General features: G+C 38.6%; 1 pseudogene; it reads right to left on the reverse strand.

Annotated features, from left to right (window-relative positions):
• Positions 1-900: 900 nt before the first annotated feature.
• Positions 901-15,184, reverse strand: LOC114106183 (aldo-keto reductase family 1 member C1-like; annotated as a pseudogene).
• Between the last annotated feature and the right edge of the window lie 1,468 nt (positions 15,185-16,652).

Raw genomic sequence — 16,652 nt, forward strand, 5'->3', positions numbered from 1 at the left:
CTTCATTGGCACAAGTGGCTTTACAGAACCAAAGGGCGATTGATATTCTCACTGCAGAAAAAGGGGGTACATGCCTGGTCCTCAGAGAGGAATGTTGTTACTATGTTAATGAGTCTGGCTAATAGAAAAGAATGTTGTTAAATTGCAGGAATTATCGACCCAATTGCTCAAACCCACCTCCTCTAATCCCATAATGGGGTCCTTCCAATCCTCTCTGCCACGTACTTGCTACCTCTCTTGGGGCCCCTTATTGGGATGCTCCTTTTTTGTGCTCTCTTGCCCTGTATAATGAAGTTCCTTCAAACCCAATTACAGAAAATTTCTAATCAAACTTTCAACCAGCTTCTGCTTAGGCACTACCAGCCTCTGATGACCGATGAACCCCTAACATCTTCAAGAGAACAGCTCACTCAGTGCTGAAGCTCACTACCAGGCACAATGGAATGCAACAGACATCGGACAGCAGGAGACAACGAGCCTGGAGAACCTCTTAATCTGCCACCCTGGATTCTTGAGCCTTTATGTCCTTTTAAGCCTCCTCATGCCCTTGGCCTCTTCTCTGTCAGTCCCCCAACATGGAACTTCTGCCAAAAACTGACCTTTGCTTTAATTTTTATCTTCATCCTGTTTTTGTTCTCTCTGATCTTCTTCAGGTGCTGGTGACGCCACGTCAAGGCAACGCTTCCAGTATTTCCTAGAGTCTCTGTTACAGAACCAGTGACTGATACCAACAGTCTCCTCCATCCAGGACTGGTTCGATGCCATCGACGACTTGTGGCTTCAGGGAACCTTCATAGACTTCACCCCTATGGAAGTAGCTGTCTATAGCCACTGGGTTTTATTTCTGCCTGCCATGATATCCCCAGACCTGCCCCCCTAAACATTCCTCCACTTCCCCTTCTAGGCCCCACACCGCCCCCACACAGCAGGAAGCAGCTGGATCTGACCAATGATGCCACAGTTCCTAAGAAAACAAAAAGGGAGGAATGTTGGGAAAGGTATAATGGCAGCTGCACCCCAGAGAAAAACCCCAACATGGTGCCTAAGGACCTTCTCTTCCTACTTTCCCCTTTTTTTTTTCCATTGGCACAAAAAGTTCCTGCAGGTGTGAACTCTCCCGCCGGCGCCAATTTCAAATCTCACTGGCAGGGAACCTTAGCCCCAATAAGAACTAATTCCTGGGCTCTGGAACTGATATCTGGAAGAACTTGCCAATAAACTGGTGGCCTGCCATCTCTCCTTAGATCTATATAAGCACACAGCCTTTTGCAATAAAATTGGAATTTTCCCTGGCGAATTGTCTTGCGTGGAGGATTCTTTCAACAAGAATTGCTGATTGCTTGCTACTTCTTCATTTGTATCTATATTAACAAAAATATTAGTAATGATAACAATGTATCTGCCAATATTTAACCATATGTCATCATGGATTGTCTTATCCCCTGTCAAACATAATCATATTCATTTCTATTATGAAGTAAATTTCTGATATGCAGAAAGGACATATATTCCTTGTTTATCCTCACTTATAATATATGTCTACTGCCAGAATCCATAACTATAAAGCATTGCAAAAAAGTAAAAAATTTTTTCATGACTATCAATTGTCTGCAACAACTTATTTTCTACACCCTTCTCTTGCATTTGAATCTTTCTTCTCATAAACTACTTTATCCTCTGCATTGAGATGTCTATATTTTCAAATTCAAAACCAAATGTTCTTCCAACAGCATCAATGGAAGCCTTTTGGCAAACAACTGCGGTTTCTGGGTTCTGATCAAAACTGCACCGAAAAGAGGGAAAGACTTAAAAGTAAACAAAGGCACATGTCTACCAAAGTTACTTACAGCTGCATGACAATACATCAAAAATTTCTGTTCAGGCTATCTAGGTCTTTCATATTATCTCAGTCAACTCGAATCAAAAACCTATCACACAAGTATTAGAGTCTGTAAACAAGTCTGGATGGCACCTGGCAAAATGCCAGAGGGAATGGTTAATGTTAGAGTCTGTAAATAAGTCTGGATGGCGCCTGGCAAAATGCCAGAGGGAGTGGTTTGTGAAGTAAGGCCAGCGAGCCATTAAATGTGGAGATTTCTTATTGGTTCACTGCTGTATCTATTTTATGTTAATTAGATAAGCTGTGTGGGATGTATAAATACCGCTCCTGTCCTACAAAACGGCTCCCACTCCTGCTGTATCAATGTACACAAGTTGTTCATCACCCCCTGGTTATTTTGCTGCAACCGGACTACGGCACATAAGTAGAAAGTTTTTAGCCTGTGTAGACTGCATATTACCAATCCTGGAAATCATATGAAACAAGAGTATTACAGAAATGTTTGAAATATCTGAGATTTTTCCAAAAGCTATTAAAAGACATCAAACACAACACTCACATGGTCAATAAATATCAGGTGAAAATTTAAAAGAAATCAAATTTCTTATGTCATATATAGAAACTGCACCAACTACATACAAAAATAGATCTCTAAAAGGAGCTGTAGCAAAATAATGTTATTCTAAGATGTCAGTGTCATGTATATAAGAGACCTCAAGAAATATAGTGGCAATATTATGAAATATAAAGGATAATTCGATAATTTTTAAGGATACAGTATGATTTCTATATCCCATCAATGGACAGTCAAAGCTCCTACAATGATTTTTGATCAATATTTTTAAGTCAGAAATTGGTAAAGTACTAATTTCATCCTGTTCAAAAAACAAAGGAGCTAACTCCAAGGATCACCTTCTTTGAGATATTCTACACATAGAAACAAATTTCATGAATTACTAACATACTGAAAAATGGATATATAAATCTTTGTAATTTCCTTAAGAAATGGCAAGAGAGTAAAATATTGATCATTTAACAATTGATAAATTAGAAAAATAGCATTCTCTGAATTCTTTGAAATGTCTGTACATTTGAAAAGTCTCAAAACAGATATGAATTTTAAAGATTATCAAAATTGTAACAACTGTATGAAAAAATATAACAGAATTTATACAAATGCATTCATAGATCAGTTTATTGCAATATGTGTAAAAACTACATACATATTAGAAACTTATATCATACCAGGTATTAAAATACTTAATAATTCAAAAAGTATTTTCTCTCTGAACTTATTGAGAGTTCCAATGCAATATTAAGCAAACAAAGAAAATCTTCATAGAGATCAATAAAGTGATTCTATAGTCTTTATAATAGAAAAGTAGATAGAAATGGAATTTATGTTGCTGGAAGTTGAGCTAGTCATTTAAACATTATGTGTGTGTTTGCATTTTTGTTTCATATGATGATTAAAAATAGTGCATTTAAATTATATGTGGAATTAATTACTGTAGCACATTTGGAAAGAAATGTATTAAAATACTGTAGAGTTCCCAATATAAGTTAAAATATGAGACTCATCAACCATAAAGTCAAGGAATGAAGAGAAGAAACTTTGTTCATGAAAATATACAAAAGGAGAATAAAAGCACAGGTAGAATGCGGGAGACCATATTTCAACAAATACATCTGTACCTGAAAAACAAAATCCAGAATATATAAATGTGGTCAATTGTTTGCAAAAATGTTCCTCCCAATAATTAGTATCTCCTTGTCTCCAAGTTCTTTCCTAAGAGATGGTGTCTATTTCTGCACCTCTTGAGTCTTTCTTCGTCTCTAACTTGTATTGGCCATTAGAACTTGGCAGAAGCAGTGATGTGCCCATTCTGGGCCTAGGCATGAGAGGATCTGCAAGGATACATTCACTGACTTGGGATAGTGCTATGTTATATGGTGAAGCCTGGGTCATTCCCAAAGGGAGGGGAAGGGAGCTCAGACACCCCCAACAACAGAGCAAGCAATACTGAAGCAGAGGCATCCTGCAGGTGCCTACAAGAGTTGATTGCAAAACATGAGCAGGCAGTATAGGTGGAAGATATTCACTGAGTTCAGGCTAAGCCACAGCAAAGATGCAAAACACAGAATCATGAGATAAACAAATGTTCTTTGAATTAACCTCCATATGGAGTACGTTTGTTTTACAACTGCTCTAAGTAATGGTTCAATAAAATTCTCCTACTAGAAAATGAAAAGATCAACAAAACATTTAAATGGCAATTCATAAACTGAGAGTGGGCAAGTGAAACAACTCAAAATGGATAAATATTAATATATATTGAGGATTTGGGGAAGTGTAAAATAAAATCATAATTCATAGAATAAAAATCACCCAATCCAAATTCTCATTCCTGAAAAAAAGAAAAAAAACTATAAATTTGTCATGTACAATGTTATATAAAACATGTCTAGCCATGATGAAAAGAAAATATCTGTGCTTCATGCAATCCTAATTTTAAATGGCTAAACTGCATGCTCCATTTTGAAGAGAACTCACTTCTGAAAGCACCTGAAATCTTACATGCAAAGGACATGCTGGGGATATTGACTTGACACAATAACACACTTAGAGGTTTGAAAGAAGCACACATGTGAAGAAACCACATTCCCACAGCCCTCCTTTCTACCTGAATGTTCTCTTTTATTTCATTTTCCTTTAAACTCTGGGCCAGAACCACAACCCCTCGCTACAGCTGGTAGCAGAGGGCAATCAGGGCTGGGGATAGCTTGTACTTTTTTGCCAAGACACCAAGAACAGGATCATCCAAAAGAACTGGGGAGTTCTGGTCAACCCTGGAAGGAAAGACAGAGATGCTTAAGTGCTGAGGCCAAGTAAGTTAGGAGGCTTTCATAAATTCCCTTTTGGGGAGGTTGTGGTTTACTGTGGGTTGAATCCAAAGGCTTTCTACCACAGAGCCATAAGCCTAGTCCTCTTTATTTTGAGATAGATTGTCACTGAGTTTCTGACACTAGCCTCAAGTTTTGAAGTTTTTCTGCCTCAGCCTTCCAATTCACTGGTATGACAGCAAGCACCACTGTACCCACCCACAAAAGAGACTCAGGTCTCTTTGGACCACTCTAAACAGAGATCCTCAAATGCAGTCCCTGTACCAGCAGCATCAGTATCTTATGGGATGTTCCCAGAAAGGTAAATTCTCCACTATTCCAGGGTCAGTTGAGAGTGACTTTTTGAACTCTGATTATTGCAGAACTATAAATAGTTCATCATTAATGGCATTTGAGGTCAACTCCCTGAGGTTCTCATTACCATTCTTTGTATCCTTGAGTTCCAAGAGCACCATAGGCAACTAGAACAATGTCTTTGGATTTGCAGAAGTCCAGCATTTCCTCTGGTTGGGATAAACATGATATTCTACCTGCAGTTGGACAAGGTAGAAGGTATCTGGTTCTAATTTTAATGTGAAAACAAAATTGCAAATAAAAGAAACTAAATTTTTAAAAAATTCAATTTGGACATTACATTGTGCCATAAATCAAGAATTTGGTCAAAGACTCACAGAACAAGTTTGACAGACATTTGGTCAGTATTCTGCAAGTGACATTTGGGTAAATTGAGTCATCAATAGAAAAAGAAAACACAGATTCCACAACTCAAGGAGCTTAGAATAATTCCCCCCAAACATAATTTCTATTAACAAGTCCCAATTTGAACCAGTCAATGTGGGACAAAGGGACCTGACCTGAAAATCTCGCCTATGCAAGGCAGTAACTTGCACAGTGGAGACTTGAAAAATCTGAAGAAATCCCACTGTCAGTCAACGCTCAAGAGGTGAACCTGGGCAGAACTCTTAAAACTTCCATGGTACGCCCAACAAGACTGGAAAGCAAGATGGGCATGCCATGCCCCTCCTCTCTGTGAAGATTTGCTCTCTCTTTGGGGAGTTTCACCTTTTGCTTTCTAATCACCCCATGCCTGCTGCTCTGAGCAACATGTCTGGTACTGTTCTAGTGTGATGCAAAAAACCAGTAACTGAGGACCACTCTGGATGCCTTGGCTCCTCAGCAGGCCCTTGATCTGTAAGAAGGAACTCAACTCTACCTCCTAACTGACTGAAAATGAGAATGTAAAACAAATTAAATGATATATAAGACAGTTTTAAAAAAAAAAGAGGTTTAATATCATGTGGAAAAGCTAAACTTTCTGTGTAAAAAGAGGTCAAGAAACATGAGAGAAGGAACATATGATCCTGAGTCCCATCCTGAGGATGGGAAGAACTACAAAAGATATTTCAGACACTTGAACACAGACTGGATTTAGATGAATGTGAGAGACTTACTGCTATCTTTATATGTAGTATTGTAAATGTGCTCCATGGGAGATCATCTTCATTCCTAGGATATGTTCCCTGAGCTCTCTAAAAGTGAATCTACAATTTACTTTGAAGAGATTTAGCAAAATATTAAACATATTTATGCAGATATACCTACATAAATCAATATCTCACAGTGATCTGTATAGTCAACAGTTTTAGACACATGGTGGAAAATATTGATGTCTAGTATCACACTCTGAACATTTTTTTTATGTATAAAAAGTTCATGATAAAAAAATTCAGCATAAAATATTTTCAATTTTTAACATTTTTATTTGAAATTTATAGTGCTCGACCTCTACACATGAATTCATGAATTTTATAAGTTGTGTTCCAACTATAGACCATTACTCCATGACTGAAAGTTGTCAAAAAGTAGAGCACAGAACCATGCACAGAATATATTGGTCTACCCAGTTGATTTGATATCTGGAAGCATATAACAGCAAGTAAGAGGGGCTCAGGCATAAGACCAACTAATTGTACAATCAGCTAAAAGTTCCTGAATGTGGTTTCATCCAGCATCACTATATCACCATACACAACTAACTTCCTCTAGTCCATTAACTCTCACAAGCTCTATTTTACTCTTCTTTTTAAGTGTTTCTGTGGGTCCAGAAGCTGAAATAAGAGATAACAAGGACGCAGGCACCCAACCTCCACACAAACCCTGACCACTGATCTCCTATTTTCTCTCTTTTCTTGCTCACCTCCCAATCCTATGTACTGGCCTTCTTTGCTACATACAATTCCCTCCACATAACATTCACCCATCCAGTCTCAGGTTATTCTTCATTGCTCAAGTACAAGCTCAATTTTATCCTGAAGTCTAATGAAAAACCACTCTCCTCCTAAATAACCTTTATATACCAGATGCTCCCTTAAACTGGGTACTATGACCATCCCCTCATTTTCACTAAGAATTCAAACAACAGACATAAAATTGAGAATCTTCCACACCCTTAAGATAGTGGCACTAAATCTAGACTCTTTTGTTCACAAAGACAAATGAACTGGTGCCTGGCAGTGCTGTAAAGACAAGGAAATGAAAAAGAAATGGCAGTGAGGCTCAGGGCTCTCACCTGGTTGCAGACTGGCTTATACTGTGGTGAGCCGCTTCTGCCGTTTCTGCAGACTATGGTCGCCATTACGAGATGGCGCTGGCTCCGCTGTGGTATGTGACAAACAACTCCTTATCTGAGAGAGTTGGCACATGATTTTTCACCACCCTGTGAGAAAGTTCCACGCGGCAACTTTGCATTGGGGCTTGGGATGCTTTATTAAGGCTGGGAGGGCATCCGGGGGAGAGAGAAGAGGAGAAGAAGAAAGAATAATAAATATCAAGGGACCTGAATAAACTACTGAGAGAAGATTTCGGAGTTGCGTCTTCCTTGCGGGCAAGGGGTCGCGACATTATACTTGAGGCCTGGTTTATTCAGGATCATCTCCACCTGCCTGCGGTTAAAGTCAGACACCCCGATGGACCTGGCCAATCCTGCATCTTTGCACTTCTCTATGGCCTTGGGAGGAATGGATTGGGCAGAAGAATTGGTACAATGGAGTATGTCAATATAAAGGCAAGATAGAACTGTTAAGAGGAGCACTGTCAAGATATGACAACAAAGCTTATTAATTGATTATTAACAACAGAAAAATGGTAAACATAGTAGGGCAAGGTATTGAGAGCCAGAAAAGGAATTCCTGTGTCCTTGGGAAATCAGACATCATTGCATATAGAAGCAGGAGCTGCATGTCCTCACTGTCCTCAGTTCTTCTCCTCTATTTCCCTCGGTCATATTCCAATAATGTGCTCCTCCCCACCACCTAATAAAAAATCTATTCTAAACATAATAGACCCACAATTTCTAGACCCACAATTTCAGAAGAAAGCATACCTCACTGTCACCCTGTGGGCTTCCTGTGAGATCATTAATTAAGGCACTCACCTCCCATACAGCACAGAGATCCAGTGAATCATATATTAAGCTTCCATTTTCATTTTTTGGATAAAGCTCTTCCCCTGGCTGCAATAGAAGTGATCATAACAGCAATCTCACCAAATTCATATGTCCATGCACAACAAGGCTGCTAGAAACACTTAGAGGATGGGAGACTAAAGCTCCTTGAAACACATGGAACAGCAGTCTATATTCACCTATTTCCAAATTCTTTACATTTGGAGGTGTAAGGAATACCTTCAGGTGCTTAGTTTCCTGTATTCTCTTACATCATATAATGTGTACATTTAATTTTATTTGTATATATGTTTGTATTTATACATACACACATGTATAATTAAATAAGATATTCTCACGTCTCCTAATGGGGTCTTCTAATAGCTTATGTTATTTTTCCTATCCCTAGATATTGCTCTAGGCAAATGTCTCTCTTTCTCTGGGTAAGTCACTGGTTGCATGGGCTTGATCTCCAGCAATGATGGATTTCAGTGATGACACAGGCTGAAGAGTGGTCTTGATCTACCTGGACACATGTGGATCTAAGAATATGTACGTGTACCAAAGATGGTCATTCAAGTTTCAATTCAAATTTGATTTGATGCTGGAAGATGAAGAGTCCTTATCAAATATTAATGACCTGAAACTTGAACAGCCCCAAAGTCATATTTCCCATCAGTGGAAAAGGCTAAGGCAAAAAGCAAGCAAATTTCTAGTAATGCAGACACAATGGATAAATAAACAGAGAAGATTCTGAGGATTACTTATAATCTTTCCAAACAAGAATGGACCAGTGCTGGTCAAAGAAAAGTGGACCAACATCGGTTAAAAAGGGAAATGAAACTAGATTAATATATTACCCATATTTGGAGGATTTGTTTAACTTCATATTGAGACATGCATGTATCTATGCATTAAAAATGGTGATCACAAGGAAGATAGTCTCTTCAAGACTTGGGTTTCCATCCATCAGATCTATTCATGTAAACGGGATTGTATTTTTGTCTATTATTATTCAATCTATTGAACTATGGAAGAAATTAAAAATGACATAAAATTTTTATCACATAATGACATTATTTAATCTCTGATTTATGTTCATAGATATTACAAAGCTATTGTTAGTCTATCTCATGCATTCACTTCATGAAATAAGAATTAATATTTTTTATTTAAAGAACTGAAGAAATACATTTTGAACATCTTAATAAACAAGACACTTTAGCTATATCTTGTTTACTACAAAGAGAAATTTCCTACATTGTTCTTTGATAATGACAAACGAAAGGTTGATATTCAGAATGATGACAAAAATTTAAAAAGTCAATCAGGAGCCAATGAGTCCAAAATCTGCTCATAATTCTGATTCCATAAGCAATACAAAATCATACTGCTGATTAGAGAGTCAGAAACTTAAAGAACTTTAAAGTCATAAATTTGTAGACTCTGAGTAGGAATACATTATCTTTCTCTGTTTTTTAAAAAAATTGTTGTTTAATTGTTGATGGACTTTTATTTTATTCATTTATTTATATGCAGTGCTGAGAATCAAACTCAGTGCCTCACACATGTGAGGCAAGCACTCTGCCACTGAGTCACAACCTCAGCCCCCTTTCTCTGCCTTTGATACTGTATTTTTTGATACTGTATTTATAAACATTGTACAAATAATCAAATAATTTCTAAATAATTTAGGAAATAGCTAAAGATTGATTTTTAATGTCATGTGCAGAAGGAGTGACCTCTCAATCTCAAATTTTTTCCATATCTTGTGTTAGTGCTATATTTATGGTAATGACCTCAAATCTACTTTGTCTGGGATTCTCCAAGTTAATGACACAAAAAAATCTGTGCCACCCATCCTGCAGATAAAGTTCTTTGAAAAATGTACAAAGAACTCAAAAAGTTTCACAACAACAACAGCAAAAAAAAAAATCAATGAATGGGCAAAGGAGCTATGTCAAAGAAGAGGTACAGTCAACAAGTACATGAAAAAATATTCAGCATCTCTAGTACTTAGAAAACCGCAAATTAAAACTACACTGAGATTTCACCTAATTCCAACAAAAATGGTAACTCTCCAGAATACAGGAACAATAAATGTTGGTGAAGATGTAGGAGAAAAGGACACCCTTAGGTTACTGGTGGAACTTCAAACTGATGCATCCATTCTGGAAAGCAGTATGGAGATTCATCAAAAAACTAAGAATGGAACCACATTTTGACACTGATATATGGCTTCTTGGTATATATGCAAATGAGTGTAAATACAACAAAAGGAGACAGAAGCAAGGTGCAGAGGCAGAATGGCAGAAAGGCTCCTTGTCCAAGCTGCCAGTTTTATTTATATCAATAGGTTACATTGGGTCCCTGGCATCAGTAGTACATTATTGTCCATGTGTCACTAGGCAGGTTACAGAGTTAGCAACATTATGCAGCTTATTAGTCAATTTCAAGCTGTAGTTTTAATGTGCAATGTTAGGAGCTTTGTGTAGCTCCCAAGAAAGTCCATTGTTACTGTTCTGTGGACAGATTCTGGCACAGCAGAGCTTGGTAAAATATTGTGGTTGTCTAACAAGAGTTTCTTTGTACCTGAGATCAAGGTCTAGGCTGATAAGACTCTAGCACAGAACTCCTCATTAAGGGTATTGCTACAAAAGCTAGGCATCCATGTACTTGGACAGAAATTTTCCTAGCAGCTAGGCATTGTGTGCCTTTGCAGAGAAAATTTCCCAGCTGCTAGGCATCCTTTTGTTTAATTAAACAAGTATGTGGCTTAGGGACCGTTCCTGTTTTCGGTTGTCCAATACTACATATGGTCTTTACCCATCATTGGATGGTCTGACCTCAAATCGTCAACCTCCTGTCTTAGGTTGGTACCATTGTAATTGAATCTTACCCATCTTTGACTACCGGCCCAACACTTGTGGATAACGACCATAGTGGTTTTTAACATACACCAAAAACAACCTGCCACAAGCAGAAAGGAGGAGGATACAAAATGCTATGATATCAAGCCATTGACTGCTCCAAGTGAGAGATCCCTGGAAAAACTGTATCACAGATGACACCATCAGCAAAGATACCCTTGTACTAATTACAATTTGTTGTATCAGTTCATAATGCATATAAGTGATACACAGTCCAGGTAAGTTCCACAAGCAGCTTAAAGCAGATGAATTCATTAATATGTCTATTTCTTCTTGAAGTAAATATTAATGCAACAGTTTGTACAGTTTGTGTGATAGCTATCGCAGAAGCTGTAGTAGCAGCAGCAGAAATAGCAACAGCTGTGATGATGTTAGCTGTATTTCTGAAGTTTCATTTGGATTTCAGTAATTTACATTTGAAATAGGCCTTAATGGTGCTCATTATTCATTAGCCTCCAGGTGTGGGAGAACCATTATTGAAGATGTAAGGATCTTTTTGGTCTGAAGAAATCGATTTAGTTAGTCTCTCTGGAATCCAAATTGGCTGCTGTTCTCCCTGTGGAAACACACAAACAGACCTCCGACTTCAGACAATCACTGGGTCAGGACCTTTAATGATAATAACTGTAAGCTGATGCAGCTGTGGTGAAAGCTGTTGAAAACTGGAGTTCAGCTGTTATGGATTTGAGATATTGCTAACCCTGCATTTATCCACAGGAATAGTGAGGAGTCCCATGGCAGCACCTGCAGCAAATAGGGAAAAACCGACGACTCATTAGTTATTGGCATTGGAAATGGCCAAACTTCAGGGACACCAGGCGCATCTTCTGCTGCAGGCTGTAGCGTTCCCAGACAGCCCCAGATGGCCCCAGGGAGTGTCCCGGACTCAAACTGCCACCGGGCACAGGGAGCAAGAGCCTGTGAGACTGTGGCTCCAGGTCAGGTCTGGGTTTGGGCTCAGGGCAGTGGCATCCCACCCCCGGGCAGGGGGCAGGGAAGGGTCGGTGGCCGTTGCCGCCGCTTGGAAAGTCCCTGCTGCGCTATGACTGGCTTGCTCACGCGGCAATCATGCCACTTCACTCACCCTCTGGTAACAAAAAGCATTTAGTAGTAGCCTTTTGTTGCAACTCCTTCCCTGATAGTCCTTCCTCCTCTGAACTTTCTTCCTCTTTCTGACTAGAGTTCGTGGGCTTTTATCAATGTATGCCCTAACTGTTCTTGGATTGACTGGGGTGCTTCCTTCCTTCAGCAAATTACTTAACACTCTTTCGGTTTGGTTCCATCCAACTTCTGATCCCATATTTCCATAACAAAGACAATACAACACACCAAGACAAAACAAGACAAAAACACACTGTATCAATCTTCCCCATTTTCTTGAAATGGCCATCCTTCCTCTCACCCTATCTGCTTCTAGGGACGAGCAGCTTTGCTCCCGTCCTATCTATTTCTAGGGACGGGCAGCTGTCCTTGTCACTTACCTCCAAGAATCCCAGGGCTCCCCTTTATGGGCCACCATCTGCCGCAGTCTGACTGGGCAAATAACCCGAGGTGACAAGCAACTTGTGAAGATTGAAACAAAAGGAGCCGTTTTATTACGAGACAGCAGAGATATATATACCCAACTAATTACACACAGCTTAACTTAATTAACATCATCTAGATAGAGCAGTCAGTCATTAAAGAATCCTCATCATCTTAATGGCTCGCTGGCGTTACTTCACAAAACACTCCTCCTGGCAAACTGCCAGGCGCCCTCTTGACATGGTTGTGGCCCTCAACATGAATGGATAAAGAAAATGTGGTATATCTGCACAAAGGAATATTACTCAGACATAAATAGGAATGAATTTATGACATATGTCAGTAAATGGATGCATCTGGAAACTATCATGCTAAGTAAAATAAGCAGTTCCAATAAACCAAAGGTCAAATGTTCTGATATTTGGATGCTAACACATACAGGGGGAAAGGAAAGGAAGAATAGAACTTCACAGGATTAGACAATGGGGAATGAAGAAAAGGGAAGGGGAAAGGGAATGGGAAAATCAGTGGAATGAATCTGACTTAACTTTACTATATTCATATGTGAATACATCAAAATGAATCTCTACATCATGTACATCCACAAACCTGGGATCCTAATTAGGAAAAGATACACTCTATGTTTGTATAAACATGTCAAAATAGACTCTGCTGACGTGTATAACTAACTAAAAAGAACAAATTAAAAAATCAGATTAAAACCTTTCTCTTCTTGGTGGCAGGGATAGAACTGAGGGCACTGTGGAAAGGATAAGTGTCACTCAACCAACCAGAGTTCACAGACAAAATCTCATGAGGAGGAGGAAGCCCTGCTTGGCAAAGCAGTGTGAGGGAGGGAGGTGCTGTGGTTCAGCCTGTCACTGCTGGACCCTCCCCATAGGCATTTCTCAATAAGGACATTTTTCTCGTATGCACTCTCCAGGTATTTTTTTGGTCTTTTAGAAACTATGCCACTGCCCTGACACAACTGGACTATGAACATGGCTACAGAATACACAAATAAACTCCACTATCTGTACCCTTTAAAGACTTTTAGTATCCTTGTGCATTATAATAATGTAAAAAATAAAAGTTTACAGATGCCAGTCAGGGGTAGGATTAATAATAGGCTCTTGAACAAAGAGCAATGTGCTATGTGACCTCTGGCTCTCTGACTGTATATCTATATGACAGAGCTAAACACTTGCTGGAAATACACACACACACACACACACACACACACACATTTGAATACACACACATATGTATGTATGTGTGTGTGTATAATATATATATATATATATATATATATATATATATATATATATATATATATATTCAAAGGATATAGACTTACCAATAAGAAATTATATTCTTCTTGTAAGGGATTATTCATATAAGCATCAGTCCTTAAAGCTAAATCAGTCTCTTTTGTGCAAAATATAATGAATGGAATTGGCAATTATTGCATTGTCTATAAAATATGGAAGACGATTTGAAAGTTTATTTGTTGAATATTAAAAAGGCAAATCAAACTGCTCTTTTCTGATTTAAAATTATCAGAAATTTCTTTTTCCAGGCAATCAAAATGAATGTGATTCTGTTCCTATTGTCCCCTGCTGATTCTACCCCTGAATTTCTCAGGTATAAGGGCACTTGAAGTAACACGTGCACCCTTCATGAGACTTTGCCCTACAATCTACCAAGTCCTGGCATGGGTCTTCACAATTGCTCTCTGGATGTTTCCTTAACTCTTGCAGAAGCAAAAAGTTCAAATTCAAACTTCACAAAACTTGACCCCTGTCAAATAATTGAGTGGTCACAGGGTGATATTTGAATACAAAATTCTTTCTAGTCTAGTGAACTTAGCTCACTCCACTTCAGAGGGTCATCTGTCAATATAACACACATGAATGATGCCCAATAATTCACAAATACCCTTCTTAGGTCCCAGTTTGACTTATCAGAATGTTATATTATACATTCATATAAATTTACTACAGTTGAGAGCACATGGAAAATCCTACTCAGCTCAGGTCCACCATTTCTGTGAGATGCTGCAGGCTACCTCAGAGCAGAAAGGAAGGAATCCTCATCATTTATCTGAGCTTCTCATCTTCTGTACCTTTTGCTACAAAGATGTCTCTGGATCATGCCTTTTTTGGAAGGAAAAAAGATTTCATGAAGTATGGAAATAAACAGAAACCAGTACTAGTGCAAACCAAGTGCTGACATTCATCTTTTACTAAATTGGTTGAATAGATTGAAATCAGACAGAGATGTAGAGCAATGTCTGACCATTGTCTATCCTGTGCATGGAATAGCTCTAGCCTGAAGAAAGAGAGTACATGTGAGTCCTTCAGAGTCACATAAGGAGAAGTAACATGGCAACCTAGATTGGATTCCATTTATCTTGTCACTACTTTCTTATGAGCCCTCAACCCAACCCCTTACTATTAACTCTTGAGGTTTATAGGTGCCAAAGCCCAGCCCACGAATGAAGTGACCATCATTGAGCTCCACATACTGATGTTTGGAATTCATTGCTTTTCACTCCTTTACCAACTCTCTAGGACAAACATGCCTATAATGAGAAGTAATCACTCTGGTTCTATTGTCATGGACCAATGTGAGAGAGGCAGGTGCAGTCTGTTCGGCCTGTCACTGCTGGACCCTCCCCATAAGCATTTCTCAATAAGGACTTTTGCCTATATGGAGTCTCTAGGTATTTTCTCTGCTCTTTTGGCAACCTATCCCACTGCCCTGGCACAACAGGACTATGAATATGACTGAAGAATGCATAGATAAACTACAATGTTCATGCCATTTAGGGACCTTCACGAACTTTGTGTGTTATTAAAAAATGAAAAATCAAAGTTCCCAGATGCCAACCGGGGCCAGATTGATAAGACACTTTTGAACAAAGAGCAATATGCTGTGTAACTTCTGACCCACACCTGTAACTACATATGATGGATCTAAACACTGGCTGGAAAAATATGTATAGTGTGAGGATATAGATTTACAAATAAGAAAATGTACTCATGTGGCAAAGGATTATTCACATTAATGTGAGCCCTTAAAAGTTAATTCACACTCTTTTGTGAAAGATATAATAAGAGTGAAAATGACAATTATTTCATGGTCTACAAAGGTTGGATAATGATTTGAAAGTTCATTTGGTAAAGTATAAAAAGGCAAATAAGACACACTCTTTTATCTTCTTAAATTTTCAGAATATTTCTTTTTCCAGGAAATCAAACTGAATGTGATCCTGGGTCCTACCTCCCTCTGCTGAATTTCCTAAGTGTCAGGGCACATGAAGTATGTCTGAAGCCCTAGCGGTCCACTTTATGGCACTTTGTCCTACAATGTAAACATGTCCTCTCATGTCTCTGGATTTTTCCTTAATCATGCAGAAGAAAAATTCTATATCCAAAATTCAGCATACTAATCGCTTATCACACAATTAAGTGTCCAGAGTACAAAATTAGTTCCCCTCTAGTGAACTTAGCTCACTCCTCTTCAGATTGTAATTTGTCAACACAGCACACATTAACGATGACCAATAATGGAAAATATCTTTCTTACGTGCCACTTGACTTCTCAGCATGTTATATTATACATTCAGCTAAATTTCCTGCAGTTGAGAGCACATGAAAAAATATATTCAGCCAATGTGCAGCATTTTCTATGAGATGCTGAAGACTTCCTCACAGTGGAAAGGAAGTTATCCCCTTCATTTATTTTGTGCTTCTCATCTAGATTTTTGTGGACCTTGCTTTCTTGGAAGGAAAAAAAAATTGCAAAGTCTAGAAATAGAGAAATCAGTCCCAGTGAAAACCAATTGCTAAAATCCATCATTCCAGCAAATTGGTAAATACTCAGTAGGGGACCACACCATCAGTGATGTAGAGCATTGTTTCTCCCTCACATGGAATAGCTCTCACCTGGAGAAACAAAGAACCATATAAGCCCCCCAGAGTCACATAGGAAGCAAATACCTTGACAA

The sequence above is a fragment of the Marmota flaviventris genome, chromosome 12 (genome assembly GCF_047511675.1).
Source record: "Marmota flaviventris isolate mMarFla1 chromosome 12, mMarFla1.hap1, whole genome shotgun sequence".
Classification (NCBI taxonomy): Eukaryota; Metazoa; Chordata; class Mammalia; order Rodentia; family Sciuridae; genus Marmota; species Marmota flaviventris.